Source organism: Aethalodelphis obliquidens, unplaced genomic scaffold (genome assembly GCF_003676395.1).
Source record: "Aethalodelphis obliquidens isolate GAN/ISIS:26980383/991018 unplaced genomic scaffold, ASM367639v1 scaffold1, whole genome shotgun sequence".
Taxonomy (NCBI): Eukaryota; Metazoa; Chordata; class Mammalia; order Artiodactyla; family Delphinidae; genus Aethalodelphis; species Aethalodelphis obliquidens.
The window spans coordinates 5,912,693-5,927,228 of record NW_020837945.1 but is presented as its reverse complement, the minus strand read 5'-3'; the positions used below and the strand labels follow the sequence as shown (position 1 = coordinate 5,927,228).

At 36.5% G+C, this 14,536-nt stretch overlaps 1 protein-coding gene across 1 annotated transcript in view; it reads left to right on the top strand.

Moving 5' to 3' along the window:
- Positions 1-14,536, top strand: part of SH3BGR (SH3 domain binding glutamate rich protein) — a 64,399-nt gene that overhangs the window by 27,602 nt on the left and 22,261 nt on the right. The window lies entirely within an intron of this gene.

Here is a 14,536-nt window from a genome sequence, read left to right as displayed (position 1 = left end):
TCCGAAACTCTCAGGGATAGAAAAGACAAAAGAGCAAAGAACATAAAATTGTGAAAGGATAGACTCTTCGTTAAATGTTATTGGGACAATTGGACAGTAAGGTGTAAAAAAATTGAAATCAGACAACCATCTCACACCATACACCAAAGTTAACTTAAAATGGATTAGAGACTTGAATGTAAGACCTGAAACCGTGAAACTTCTGGAAGAAAACGTAGGTAGTACACTGTTTGACATTGGTCTAGCAGTATTTTTTTGGATCTTTCTCCTCAGGCAAGGGAAACAAAAGCAAAAATAAACAAACTGAATGACATCAAACTAAAAAGCTTTTGCACAGCAAAGGAAGAGATCAACAAAACAAAAAGTCTACTTCTTCTCCCACCTACTGAATGGGAGAAGATATTTGCAAACAATGTATCTGACAAGGGATTAATATCCAAAATATACAAAGAACTCATATAATTTGACATCAGAAAAACAATAAACCCAATTAAAAGTGGGCAGAGAACCTGAATAGACATTTTTCCAAAGAAGACATACAGATGGCCAACAGTTGCGTGAAAAGATGCTCAACATCACTAATCATCAGGGAAATGTGAATCAAAACCACAAGGAGATATCACTTCGCACCTGTCAGTAGGGCTGTCAACAAAAAGACAACAAGTAAAAAGTGTTGAGGAGGATTTGGAGAAAAGGGAACCCTTATACACTTGGTGGGAATGTAAGTTGGTGAAGCCACTATGGAAGACAGTATGGCGATTCCTCAAAAAGGAATTCAAATTCTAAAAGATATATGCACCTTGATGTTTATTGTGGCATTATTTACAATAGCTTAGATATGGAAGCAACCTAGGTGCCCATCAAGAGATGAATGGATAAAGAAGATGTGATACACACACACACACACACACACACACACATGCACTCACACACTGGAATACTATTCAGCCATAAAAAGACGAAATCTTGCCATTTGTGACAACGTGGATGGACCTTGAAGGTATTATGAGAAGTGAAATAAATTAGATGGAAAAAGACAAATACTGTATGATTTCACTCAATATGCGCAACATAAAAATCTAATGAACAAATAAACAAACAAACAAAATAAATGAACAAACAGAACCAAACACATAGATACAGAGAACAGAGTAGTGGTCACCAGAGGGGGTGGGTGAGGGAGAGGGCGATACGGGTAAAGGTGATCAACTGTATAGTGATGGATGGAAACTAAATTTTTGGTGGTGAGCACGTTGTAGGATATACAGAAGTAGAAATATAATGTATACACGAAACTTATACAATGTTATAAATCAATGTTACCTCAAAAAGTACTTAGTGATAGGTTAAAAAATTATAGGTTGTGGGCTTCCCTGGTGGCGCAGTGGTTGAGAGTCCGCCTGCCGATGCAGGGGACACAGGTTCGTGCCCCGGTCCGGGAAGATCCCACATGCTGCGGAGCGGCTGGGCCCATGAGCCATGGCCGCTGAGCCTGAGCTCCGCAATGGGAAAGGCCACAACAGTGAGAGGCCCGCTTACCGCAAAAAAAAAAAAAAAAAAAAAAAAAAATTATAGGCTGTTTCTGTGGCATGCAAAATGAAGTAATAAAGTCACTCCAAAAAAGTTTTAGGCAAAATATAAATGTAATCACTAAGTCTATTTTCAAAGACAACAGCAATCATTCTATCTTGTCTATAAAAATGGATGAATAGAGGAAAAATCTTGATACAACAAAATTATCCAGAGAACTATACTGTGAATATACCAAGCATATGTACCATGCAATATGCTATGAATGACAAGCATATTCTTACCATATATGGTAGGAATATATCAAGAATATCAAGTAATGAGATTCAGTCGGTCTGGAGTAGATCCTGAACAACTATATATTAGTAAAACTACATGAGTATATTGTTGTAGTTTATCTTACGACAGGACTGAAAGTAAGCTCATCACACGCGATGAATTGTGCCGAAGCACAGCAGTAGAGGGCTGCCGCTCGCTCGGGCAAAACAGCGCCGTCTGTCCTGCTGTGGTAGCTTCTATTAAAGCATTATCTAGGTTTACATTTTAAGACTTGTTTTCTTAACATTTCAGAAGTGCCAAAGCAGCGACCTATGTTTTTATTAATTATACAAGCGATAATTGGCTTTCGTGAGCACCTGCCGTGCTTCGTCCTTGAGCGCAAAAGCAGCACAAAGTTCCCACCATTATTCTGATTATACTGAAGTAGCACAAGGACACTTCCTTGCGTTCCCACCACTCTGATTATACTGAGGACATCTCATGGATCAGTGCCCAAAGCACTCAATGCTTCTTCGCAGGACCCCGGTTTGCCGGGGGGGGCGCTCAAAGCAATCAGGACTGTTTGCAGTTCTGGCTTATTCGCCAGCCCCCAGTTTGCTGGGGCGGGGAGGGGCTCATGGGTCACGTCTCCTTTCCACGTCCTCAGTTATTCCACTACAGTATATGATGGGAATCTCTAATTGAAAATTACTACCCTGGATCATGCTAAATGGAAATTAAAGAAGTAAAAGATGATCGAGTTAACATTTAAAGCAAATAACTAAAGTTAGGATTGATAACCTATACCATCATTGTCAAATATCATGGAAGGAACCACTAGGACCAACGTCTTCTATATGTTATTTTAGTCAGGGGAATATTATTAAGACACCAATGGAAAATATCCAGTTATATATATGTATATATGTAAATAGATTTTCCCGTAACTGGTAGAGGTACGTACAGTCATCACAATGACAAAGCATCACGTTTACAGAATGCTGTCAGGGTGTGACTATTCAGTATCAGAATCTGAACATCCCAGTGGGGACCGTCGTCACAGCAGCCACCCCAGGATGTTCTGACATTTCCCACAGTGACACTGACATTGCTCAAGAGGGTTCCAATCGTCTGATGGGGTCATGGTCCCATCCTCTAGCAGAAGATGGATTCTCTCTTAGGATGCATCCAAGTCTGGTGACGAAGGTGCAGATACTATGTCTGGATAATGTAATTTGGGGCCCCAAATGACCTGTGATTAAAAGTTTTGATCCTCATTTTCTGGTGTGACTAGTGAGCTTCCGTTGAAAGCAATTTTGAGTCACGGCAAAAATATTTCAATAAGTGCAGGGTTTCCCAGTAACCTGAAGGAGGAAGACCAGACTGAACAGAGGATCCAGGTGCCTTCAAAGGAAGGAGCGTGAAAGGAAGAAGGAGAGGGAGACAGAAACATTTGGTGAGGACTGTACAAGACATGAATTTGGAGCAGAAACAGACATTCTGAAATTTCCTAATTTAAAACTGCAAGATGAGCGGTGGAGTGGATGCCATTGAGACCCACGTGTGGTTCAAGATCAACAGGAGGAAATACCTCCAACACAAAATAAAATGCAAAGAAATAGAAATCGTTTGGGAAAGCCAGAGCCTGGAAGTCAGCCACAGGAGACCTAGGACATGAACAAGAGTAGTTCCAGAAAGAGCGAAGATTATCATACTAGGTGAAGTTAAGTAAGACAGAGAAAGACAAATGTCGTATGCTATTGCTTATATGTGGAATCTAAAAAAAAATGATACAATTGAACTTATTTACAAAATAGAAAGAAACTCACAGACTTAGAGAATGAACTTATGGTTACTGGGGAGAATTGTCGGGGGGAGGGATAGATTGGGAGTTTGGGATTGACATGTACACACTACTGTATTTAAAATGGATAACCGTCCATCAACAGAGGAATGGAATGGATAAAGAAGATGTGGTACATATATACAATGGAATATTACTCAGCCATAAAAAGGAATGAAATTGTGCCATTTGCAGAGACGTGGATGGACTTAGAGACTGTCATACAGAGCGAAGTAAGTCAGGAAGAGAAAAACAAATATCGTGTATTAACACATATATGTGGAATTTAGAAAAATGGTACAGATGAACCTATTTGCAAAGCAGAAATAGAGACACAGATGTAGAGAACTAACGTATGGACACCAAGTGGGGGAGGTGGGATGGATTGGGAGATTGGGATTGACGTATGTACACTCCTATGTATGAAGTAGATGGCTGGTGAGGGCCTACTGAATAGCACAGGGGCAAAAAAGGAAAGTACAATCTGTTTGCCGGAAATATATTAAAATGTAATATATGTGTTCAAATGCGTTCCAGTATACATTAGGTGCAGACAAATACTGTTTGATTCCACTTATACGAGGTACCTAGAATAGTCAAATTCATAGTCAGAAAGTACATCGGTAGATGCCAGGGGCAGGGGGAGGGGGGGGGGGGGAGAGGGAACGGGAATTAGTGTTTAATGGGGACAGAGTTTCCGTTTAGGAAGGTGAAACATTTGGGAGATGGTTGATGGTGAGAGTTGCACAACAATGTGAAGTACTTAGTGCCACTGAAATGTACAGTTAAATATGGTTAAAATAGTATGTTTTAGATTATGTGACTTTTAGCACAGTAAAAAAAAATTAAAAAAAAATAAAATGGATAACCAACAAGGCCCTACTGCAAAAATAAATAAATAAAAAGCGTGAGGAGAAAAAAAAAGCGTGACGAGCAGGAGAAGAGAACTCATGACTAAGAGAGAGCAGAGGGCTCTCCACTTGAAGGTGATGCTGCAGCCTCCCCTCCAGCCCCTCGTCTCCTGACTGGGCAGGAAAACCAGAGGGTGCTGTCTGAGGACCAGAAACTAGGCAAGAGTCCCTGGAAGATGGAAAGCAGAAAGGGCTGCTTTGAAGGAGGAACCGAGCCCTGGTGTTGGCCAAGGTGGGCTCAGCTCTCAGGGCCCTGCAGGCCCAGATGGGGCATTCGCACTGCAGGAGGGGCCCTGGGCAGTGATTTGGAGCAGCCTGGCAGCTGAACCCCTCTCACCCCACCTCCATCCTGCCCTTAGTCCCGGCGGTGGCCCACAGAGGGGTCTTCCCTGGGAGAAGCGGTGAGTGTGAGCTGGGTTGGGGGCGGGGCAGGCCCCCGAGAAACCTGGAGCAGGCTGACCCTGGCAGTCGGCCTCAGCCCTAGATGCACAGCAGAAGCACCAGGGGAGCTGTTAGTACCAGGAGATGCCAGGGCCGTAGCCAAGATGGGCTGAATGGAAATCTCTGGGCGGGGAGGCCCCAGGGGACTTTAATGTGCTCCTAAAGCTGAGAACCACTTCTGTAAAGGAAAACCTTGTCAAAATAGTGACGTCAGGAATTTTAAACAACCTCAGAAATAGCCAGGAGTTGTGGAAGGCCATATGGGAACAATGACGTATGTGAGAATATCCATTCTGGTTTGGGGATATGGAGAAAAGCAGGGAAATACCAATGTTCTGAAGGTCTGGGCTCAGTGGGGGGCAGGGGAGGTAAATCATTTTGTTGGGGATCGTTCATATTATGTAACTGTGATTTATTAAGAGAGAACTGTGAGTTTTATGAACAGAAAGGTAAGCAATAGTGAAATAGAAAAGCATTTCAGAACATCTAGATTAGCAGAACGGGGGCAGAGCTGAGGAAAACAGAATGGAGACAAACTTAAGTCAGCAAAATGAAGGGAAGGAAAAACATGAGAGAAGACAGACGAGCTCTAGTGAATTAATATGGTAGAAAGAATCAAACCAACTCTATCAGTTGTTCTAAAAAATTTGGAGAGCCTGAAATTTCCTAGCCTGGATTCTTGAATAGTTGCTGTACAGTTGATGAGAAAGAGGTGTTAGATCTCCAGTTATGTGAATTGTCTGTTCTGCCCTTTAATCTGGCTAATTTATGCTTCATACGTTTTAAAAGCACAATCATATTTATGATTATGACTTTCTAATGAATTGACCCTTTTATTATTATCAAATATCTTTTTAAAATCCCTGGTAATACTCTTTGTCTTTTTATCTGTATATAATGATTAAAAAAAAAAGCTGTTTTAAAAAGATGTTCCAGACTTCTTATGCTTACTGTTTGCATGGTATATCTTTTTCCATCCATTTACTTTCAACTTACCCATGTAGACAACATAGAATTGGATCTTGTGCATTTTTTATTCATTCTGACAATCTCTGTTGTCAACTGGACCATTTAGTTTATTAATATTTAAGTAATCGTTGAATTAATTGTGTTTAGATTTATCATTTTACTACTTGTTTTTTATTTGTCCCCTCTCCTTTTATTCCTCTATTTTATGTGCTCTTGCTTTGTTTTGGGTTATTTGGATGTACTTTAGAATTCCCTTTTAATTTATTTTTTGGCTTTTTAGCGATACTTCTTCCATTTTTTTTGTAATGCAAAACTATTTTTGGTTGCTCTAGTGATTGTAGTGTACATTCTTAATATTTCATGGTCTATAGTTAATCTTATAACACTTTATACTATGAACAAACATTGCAATCATATATATCCATTTACCATCCCCCATCCTTTGTGCTGTATGTATCATGTATATTACATTTTTGTATATCATCACCTCAACTATACAGTATTATAATTTTTGCATTGAACAATCCTATGTATTTTTTTTAAAAGAGTAAATCTAACCTTTTACATTTACTTAGACAATTTTTTGACACTTTAAATATGTTGTTTCTTTCTGTCTTCTGGTCTTCATTGTTTCTAATGAGACATGAAGATTACTTGAATCCTTGTTCCCTGTATATAATATGTCATTTTTCTGTGGTAGCTTTCAAGATTTTCTCTTCATCTTTGGTTTTCAGCTGTTTGATTATGGTGTACCTGGGCATAGTTTTCTTTCTGTTTATCCTTATTGGGATTTGCTGAGATTCTGGAATCTGTAAGTATATATGTCTTTTACCACATTTAGGAAGTTTTCAGCCATTATATTTTTAGATATTATTTCTGCCCCATTTTTTTCATCTCCCCTTCTGACACTCTAATTACATATGATAAGTCTTTTGTCATTATCCCATATTTCCCTGAAGCTTTTTTTATTTTTTAAAAATCTTGTTTCTCTCTGGTCTTCAAATTGGATAATTTCTGTTGACCTACCTTTAAGTTCACTTATTTTTTCTTCTGTCATCTTCATTCTGCATCCAGTCTAGTGAGTTTTAAATTTCAGATATTGTATTTTTTCTGTTATAGAATGTCCCACTTGTTTGATTTTTATAGTTTTTATTTCTCTGCTGAGATTTCTAATTGTTTCAGCATCGTATGCATATTTTCCTTTACATCTTTGAGCACAGTTATAATAGCTGCTTTAAAGTTTTGTCTGCTAATTCCAACATCTGGGTTCTTTCTGGATTGGTCTCTATTTATTGTTTTTTCTTTTGAGGATGGGTCACATTTTCCTGTTCTTTATACTTCAAGTGTTTTGGATACTTGGAGATAGTGAAGGTTGTGTTGTGCAGACTGTATTTTGTTACATTCCTCTGAAAAATGTTGATTTTTTGTTTGTTTGTTTCAGTAGGCATTTACTTTGTCCTACTCAAACTGCAAACTCTATGTTTCTAGTAGCAGCTTAAATCTGAGTTGAGCTCTTTTTTCTTTAGCTGAAACCAGTCCCATACACACATTGTTCTGGGCTCAGCTGGAGATTTTGACAGAGTTTATAAACAGAATTTGGGGCTCCCTCCATCTGCCTCTCACCTGTCCAGGATTCTATCCTCATTTTCTAGGGGCTGTGGGTGCCCTGAATTCTGTTTTTTTGGATTTTTCAGGCAAAAAACCTGTGGGTTTACTGTTGTGGTTTTATGTCTCTCACAAGATTTGCTTTTTCTCAGGCTTAAGCTCTGAGAACAGCAACTCACCCAGTGCCATTCTCACTTTTTTTTAAACCATTTTTCAAAAACCTTACTGTTCAGTAGTGTTAAGTATATTTACATTGTTGTGCAAAAGATCTCCAGAACTTTTTCATTTTGTAAAACTGAAACTCTATACTCGTACAACTCCTCATTTCTCCCTATTTCCAGTCCCTGGTAACCACTATTTTACTTTCTGTTTCTATGAATTTTTCGATTTTTGATTCCTCATATAAGTGAAATCAAACAGTATTGTATTTTTGTGACTGGCTTCTTTCACTTAGCATAATGTACTCAGGGTTCATCTATGTTGTAGCATGTGTCAGGATTTCCTTTCCTTCTTTTTTAAGGCTGAATAGTATTCCATTGTATGTATGCTCATCCATTCATCCACTGATGATATTTGAATTGTTTCCACCTCTTGGCTGTTGTGAATAATGCAGCTGTGAACCTGAGTGTGCAAGTCATTCTCATCTTTTAAGTCAACTTCCTCTTGAATCTTCTTACTTTGGTTCATTTTCCTCTTGTTTTTCCTTTTCTTCTGTTTTAAAGAAAATTTATTTAAAAAAATTCACCCAGAGTTTATAGTCATTATTTGTTAGAGAGTTTATAGGATATTACTTGCCTACACTGGAATTGGAGTTGTCAGTGGTATTAGATTTTAACATAGATTGAGACATATGTTATTTATAACAATAAAACAATAATTCAAAGAAAACTGGAAATGAAGGGCATAAACAAACAAAAAGAAAGCTGGAGTGACATTAATAATATTAGATATAGAGGAATTCAAGACCAAAAGCATTAACTAGGTAAAAGAGATATTATGAGAAATTGTAAAAATCTATAAAGAAAATATAGTAGTCATGGATCTTTATGGATCATACTACATGGCAGTCAAATTCATAAATCAGAAACTCCTAGACGTACAATGAAAACTTGTTAAAAACATACCTTTCCATTAATATATTTTACTTATTACATATCAGGCACAATTTACAGCAAAAAAACCAAATGTAATCAGCCAATTTAATTTTTAAAAGTTTAAAAATTAAAAATTTTTCTTCTAGCTTTATTGAGATATAACTGCAGCACTGTATATATACAGCGCTGCAGTTTAAGGTATACAGCATAATGATTTGACTTACATATATCATGAAATGAAGTTTAGTGACCATCCATCATCCTGTACAGACACAAAATGAAAGAATTAGAAAAAAAATTTTTTTCTTTGTGTGAGAACTCTTAGGATTTGCTCTCTTGACAGCTTTCATATATAACACAGAGCAGTGATAATTATATTTATCATGTTGTACAGTACATCCCTGGTACTTATTTATCTTGTAACTGGAAATTTGTACCTTTTGTCTACCTCATCCAATTCCCCTCTCCCCACACGCTGCCTCTGGTAACCACAGACTTTTTTCTATGCGTTTGTTTGTTTTTGAAGTATAACTGACCAACAACACTATGTTAGTTCCCGGTATACAACATAATGATTTAATATTTCTGTACATTTCAAAATGGCCACCATAAGTCTAGTTACCATCTGTCACCATACAAAGATATTACAGAATTATTGACTGTATTCCCCATATTGTACATTTCATAACAGTGACATTTATTTTGTAACTGAAAGTTCGTATCTCTTAATCTCCCTCACCTATTTCTTTCCTCCCTCCATCTCCTTCCACTCTGGCAACCACTCTGTATTTATGACTCTGTTTCTGTTTGGTTATGTTTGTTCATTTGCTTTGTTTAGATTCCACATTTAAGCGAAATCGTACAGTATTTGTCTTTCTCTTTCTGACTTATTTCACTTAGCATAATACCCTCTAGGTCCATCCATGTTGTTGCAAATTCCATTCTTTTATAAGGCTGTGTAATATTCCATATATATATATATGCCACATCTTCTTTATCCACTCATCTATTGATGGGCACTGAGGTGGCTACCATACCTTGGCTATTGTAAATAATGTTGCGATGAACATTGGGGCATATATTTTTTCAGATTAGTGTTTTCATTTTCTTCAGATAAATACCCAGGAGTGCAGTAGATGGATTGTGTGGCAGTTCTACCTTTAATTTTTTGAGGAATCTCCATAATGTCTCCTCTAGTAGTTGCACCAATCTACATTTTTATCAATCAGTGCATGAGGATTCTCTTTTCTCCATATCCTCACCAATGCTTGTTATTTGTTGTCTTTTTGATAATAGCCATTCTGACACGTAAGAGGTGATATCTCATTGTGGTTTTGATTTTCATTTCCATGATGATTAGTGATGTTGAACATCTTTTTATGTGCCTGTTGCCCATCTGTATGTCTTCTTTGGAAAAATGTCTATTCAGGTCCTCTGCCCATTTAACATTTTTTTATGTTGAGTTATATATTTTTTTAACTTTTTAAAGAAATAAATTTATTTTATTTAATTTATTTTATTTTTGGCTGTGTCGGGTCTTCGTTGCTGCATGTGAGCTTTTCCCTGGTTGTGTCAAGCGGGGGCTACTCTTCATTGTGGTGTGTGGGCTTCTCATTGTGGTGTTCTCTTGTTGTGGAGCACAGGCTCTAGGTGTGTGGGCTTCAGTAGTTGTGGCATATGGGCTCAGTAGTTGTGACACACGGGCTTCATTGCTCTGCGGCATGTGGGATCTTCCCAGACCAGGGCTCGAACCCATGTCCCCTGCATTGGCAGGCAGATTCTTAACCACTGAGCCACCAGGGAAGCCCATGGGTTTTTTTAATTTTTATTTTTTGGCCATGCCATGTGGATTGTGGGATCTTATCAATAGTTCCCCGACCAGAGATCGAACCCATGCCCCCTGCAGTGGAAGAGTGGAGTCCTAACCACTGAATTCCCTATATGAGTTCTTTGTATATTTGGATATTAATCCCTTATCAGATGTAGTATTTGCAATATCTTCTTTAATTCGGTAGGCAGCCTTTTTGTTTTGTTGATAGTTTCCTTTGCTGTGCAAAAGTCTTTTAGTTTGATGTAGTTCAGTTTATTTATTTTACTTTTGTTTCCCTTGTCTGAGGAGACAGATCCAAAAAAATATTGCTAAGACTGATGTCAAAGAGCATACCGCTTATGTTTTCTTCTAGAAGTTTTATGGTTTCAGGTCTTACATTTAAGTCTTTAATCTATTTTGAGTTTATTTTATTTATTTATTTATTTTTTGCGGTATGCTGGCCTCTCACTGTTGTGGCCTCTCCTGTTGTGGAGCACAGGCTCCGGACATGCAGGCTCAGCAGCCATGGCTCACGGGCCTAGCTGCTCCGCGGCATGTGGGATCTTCCTAGACCGGGGCACGAACCTGTGTCCCCTGCATCAGCAGGCAGACTCTCAACCACTGTGCCACCAGGGAAGCCCTGAGTTTATTTTTGTATATGGTATGAGAAAGTAGTCCAGTTTGATTCTTTTCCATGTAGCTTTCCAGTTTTCCCAACACCATTTATTGAAGACACTTTTTTTTTCCTTATTGTGTATTCTTGCCTCCTTTGTCATAGGTTAAGTGACCCTAAATGTGTGGGTTTATTTTCAGTGTCCCTATTCTGTTCTATCAAACTGTATGTCTGTTTTTGTGCCAGTACCATACAGTTTTGATTTTGTAGCTTTGTAGTATAGTTTGAAACTAGGGAGCATAATACTTCCAGTTTTGTCTTTCCTTCTTAAGATTATTTTGATTACTTGGGGTCTTCTGTGACAGCAAACAATTTAATAGATATGTATAGATATATGTATACACACAAGAATAAGAATATATTAGATAGATATTAATAGAATGTATTCTTCTCTTACACTTATTAAACAATTTCCAAATCTATTACGTTCTTGGTCACAAAGGAAACTTTCATAAATTTCAAAAAGGGATGATTTTACAGGATACATTTTTATCCCAAGTATAGAATTACAATCTGGAAGAGAAATATCATAAAAACTTAAGAAATAAATATATGCCATTTCAAATAACTCCATATCCAAGGGAAAACAAAACTGATATTACAAGTCATCAAATAATAAGCAAAAGATATTATTTCATGCACAAACCCCAATATACAGCCAAATCTCTATACAGAGGAAAATTGTTAACTTTAAATATTCTTATAATTAAAGGAGAAGGGTAAAAACTTAGTAAAATAAATATTCAACTTATAAAATTAGGAAAATAGAAAAAAAAGAGTAGGTAGTGAATCAATAAAAAGAAAAAACAAGATTAATTTAATACAAAAGAGAAAGTGTGTGTCTGTGTGCCTCTGTGTGCATATATGAATACAATTTATATATAATTTGAATATATACAACTTGAATACATTTATATGTAATTTGACTATATATAACTTGAACAGACATATGAAATAGATGAAATCCCTGACCAGTTGATATATTACTTAGAAAACTTTCAGTTATACCTAGATCAATTTCTGTTACGAATTCAGATGGGAAGTCTAAATAATATATTAGCAAACTGTATCCAGCAATGAATTAAAGGTAATACACCAAATTAGAGCAGAATTTTTTCTATCAAAGTAGTTCATTACATGAACTTATTGATGGAGAAAAACTGTAAGATTGTGTCCATAAATACCAAGAAGATATTTGATATAATTCATCAGACACTCCTAGTTAAAATAAACATGGATTAAAATATAAGTAGAAGGAAACTGAGTAAATATTATAAAAACCAATTATCAAAAGAAAACTGTATCCTAATGAACCATGAAATACTGAAGCATTAAAATCAGAAGAAAGATAGGCATGCCTGTCATCACCATATTATTAAACATTGTTTTAGAAGCTGCAGTTATTACAAAAAAGTAAGAAAATGAAATATCTTATATATATTTAGCATATATGAAATATAAAAATTATCTTTATTTGTGTATGATGTAATTGTATGCCTAGAAATCTCAACAAACTCCAATAAAATCCATTAGAATTAGTATTATAGTTTATTAAGTTTCTGGATTAAAAAAATGCAAAAATTAGTAGCTTTTATTTATATCAACTATAATGGATAGGAAGTTAAAATGTAAAAAACATATCTCACTCACAATGGTGATAAAAATCTCTAAAATGTTTAGGAATAGATTTATCTGAAAGACACCAACAAATATTAAAGCAATGGAGAGACCTATGATGCCCTGAGTAGGATGACCTAACAATAAGGAGTGATAATTCCTAAACTAATAAATACATTTAGTGCTATTTCAATGAAAAGCCTATTTAATATTTTTGACACTAGGAAAAATGATCTTAAAATGAATTGGAATAATACATGTCTGAGAAGAGCCAAGAAAATCTTGAAAAAGGAGATTTTGTGTAGCAAAGTCTTGCCTTTCTGAATATTGAAATTTATGTTAAAAACTACAGTGATAAAAGCTGTATATTGGCATGGGAACTGATAAATACATCCATGGATATGTTTATATATTTATATATAGACTAGTGTGTTAACAGATCCAAATGCATACATAGAACTTTATAAATGACAAAAATAACATCTCAATTCAAGGGAAAAATAATGGTACGGGCATAATTTGTCATCTATCTGAAAGAAAACAGAGCCCTACTTTATAGCATATACAAAATTAGATTCCAGGTGGATTAAGTCTCTAGATGTTAATAATTAATACGAAATAATAGAAATACATTTCAGAGAATAAAACTTAGATAAATTTGTGTACATAAAGGGCGACAAAACAAAACAAAAAAACCCAACAAAATTTGTAAAAAGTTATAGACTGGAGAAAAAACCTTGTAACCTGACAAAGGGCTAATATTTCTATTGTATAAAGAACCTATAAAAATTGATAATAAAACACAAACAACTCGTAAAAATGGGCAAAACATATGAAGGCATTTATCTGAATAGCAAATGTAAGTGGCTAAAACTCATGAAAAATATGCCTTTCCTTTCCAGTAATGAGGAAAATGTAAATTAAAACAAAAATGAGGACTTCCCTGGTGGCGCAGTGGTTGAGAGTCCACCTGCCGATGCAGGGGACGCGGGTTCGTGCCCCGGTCTGGGAAGATCCCACATGCCGCGGAGCGGCTGGGCCTGTGAGCCATGGCCGCTGAGCCTGCGCGTCTGGAGCCTGTGCTCCGCGACCGGAGAGGCCACAACAGTGAGAGGCCCGTGTACCGCAAACAAAACAAAACAAACAAACAAAAATGAAATTCCATTTTCTCCCAACAGGTTGGCAAAGATTAAAAAGTGCAATCATCTTCATTGCTCATGGAGATAAGGAAAAGGGGCCAGGCACATATTACGATGGGAATGTAAATCGCTACAATTTCTTTTTTTAGAAAGAAATTAATCCTCCCCACCATTTTATTCATTTTAATATAGCATTGTTTGTACAGGCACAAACGTGTGAACTTTCTGAAAAACCATAAACTGGGAAATATTTGAATAAGTTGTTATATATTTAATATTAAGCAGATGTTAATAACAGTGAGTTACAACCATATGAATTAATCTGGACAAATGTACATGATGTACTAAGCTAAAAAATCAAACTGTGCATAGTATGTTCCCATATCTGTTTAAAAAAACCACAAAAATGAAACAAAAATAGCCTCTATGTATGTATTAAGGTAGAGTTAGGTACATATAAAATTTTTAATATTGAGTATCATAGAAGCTTGGAACTGGAAATTGTGTATATGGCTTAATTTTTTCCCGTGAGCTTGAAGTGCCTTTGTAATAAAAATCACCAGATCCTACCCCCACCCCATTTTTACTGATATAATTGAAATATAACATTGTATGAGTTTAAGGGGTACAAGATAATGATTTAATA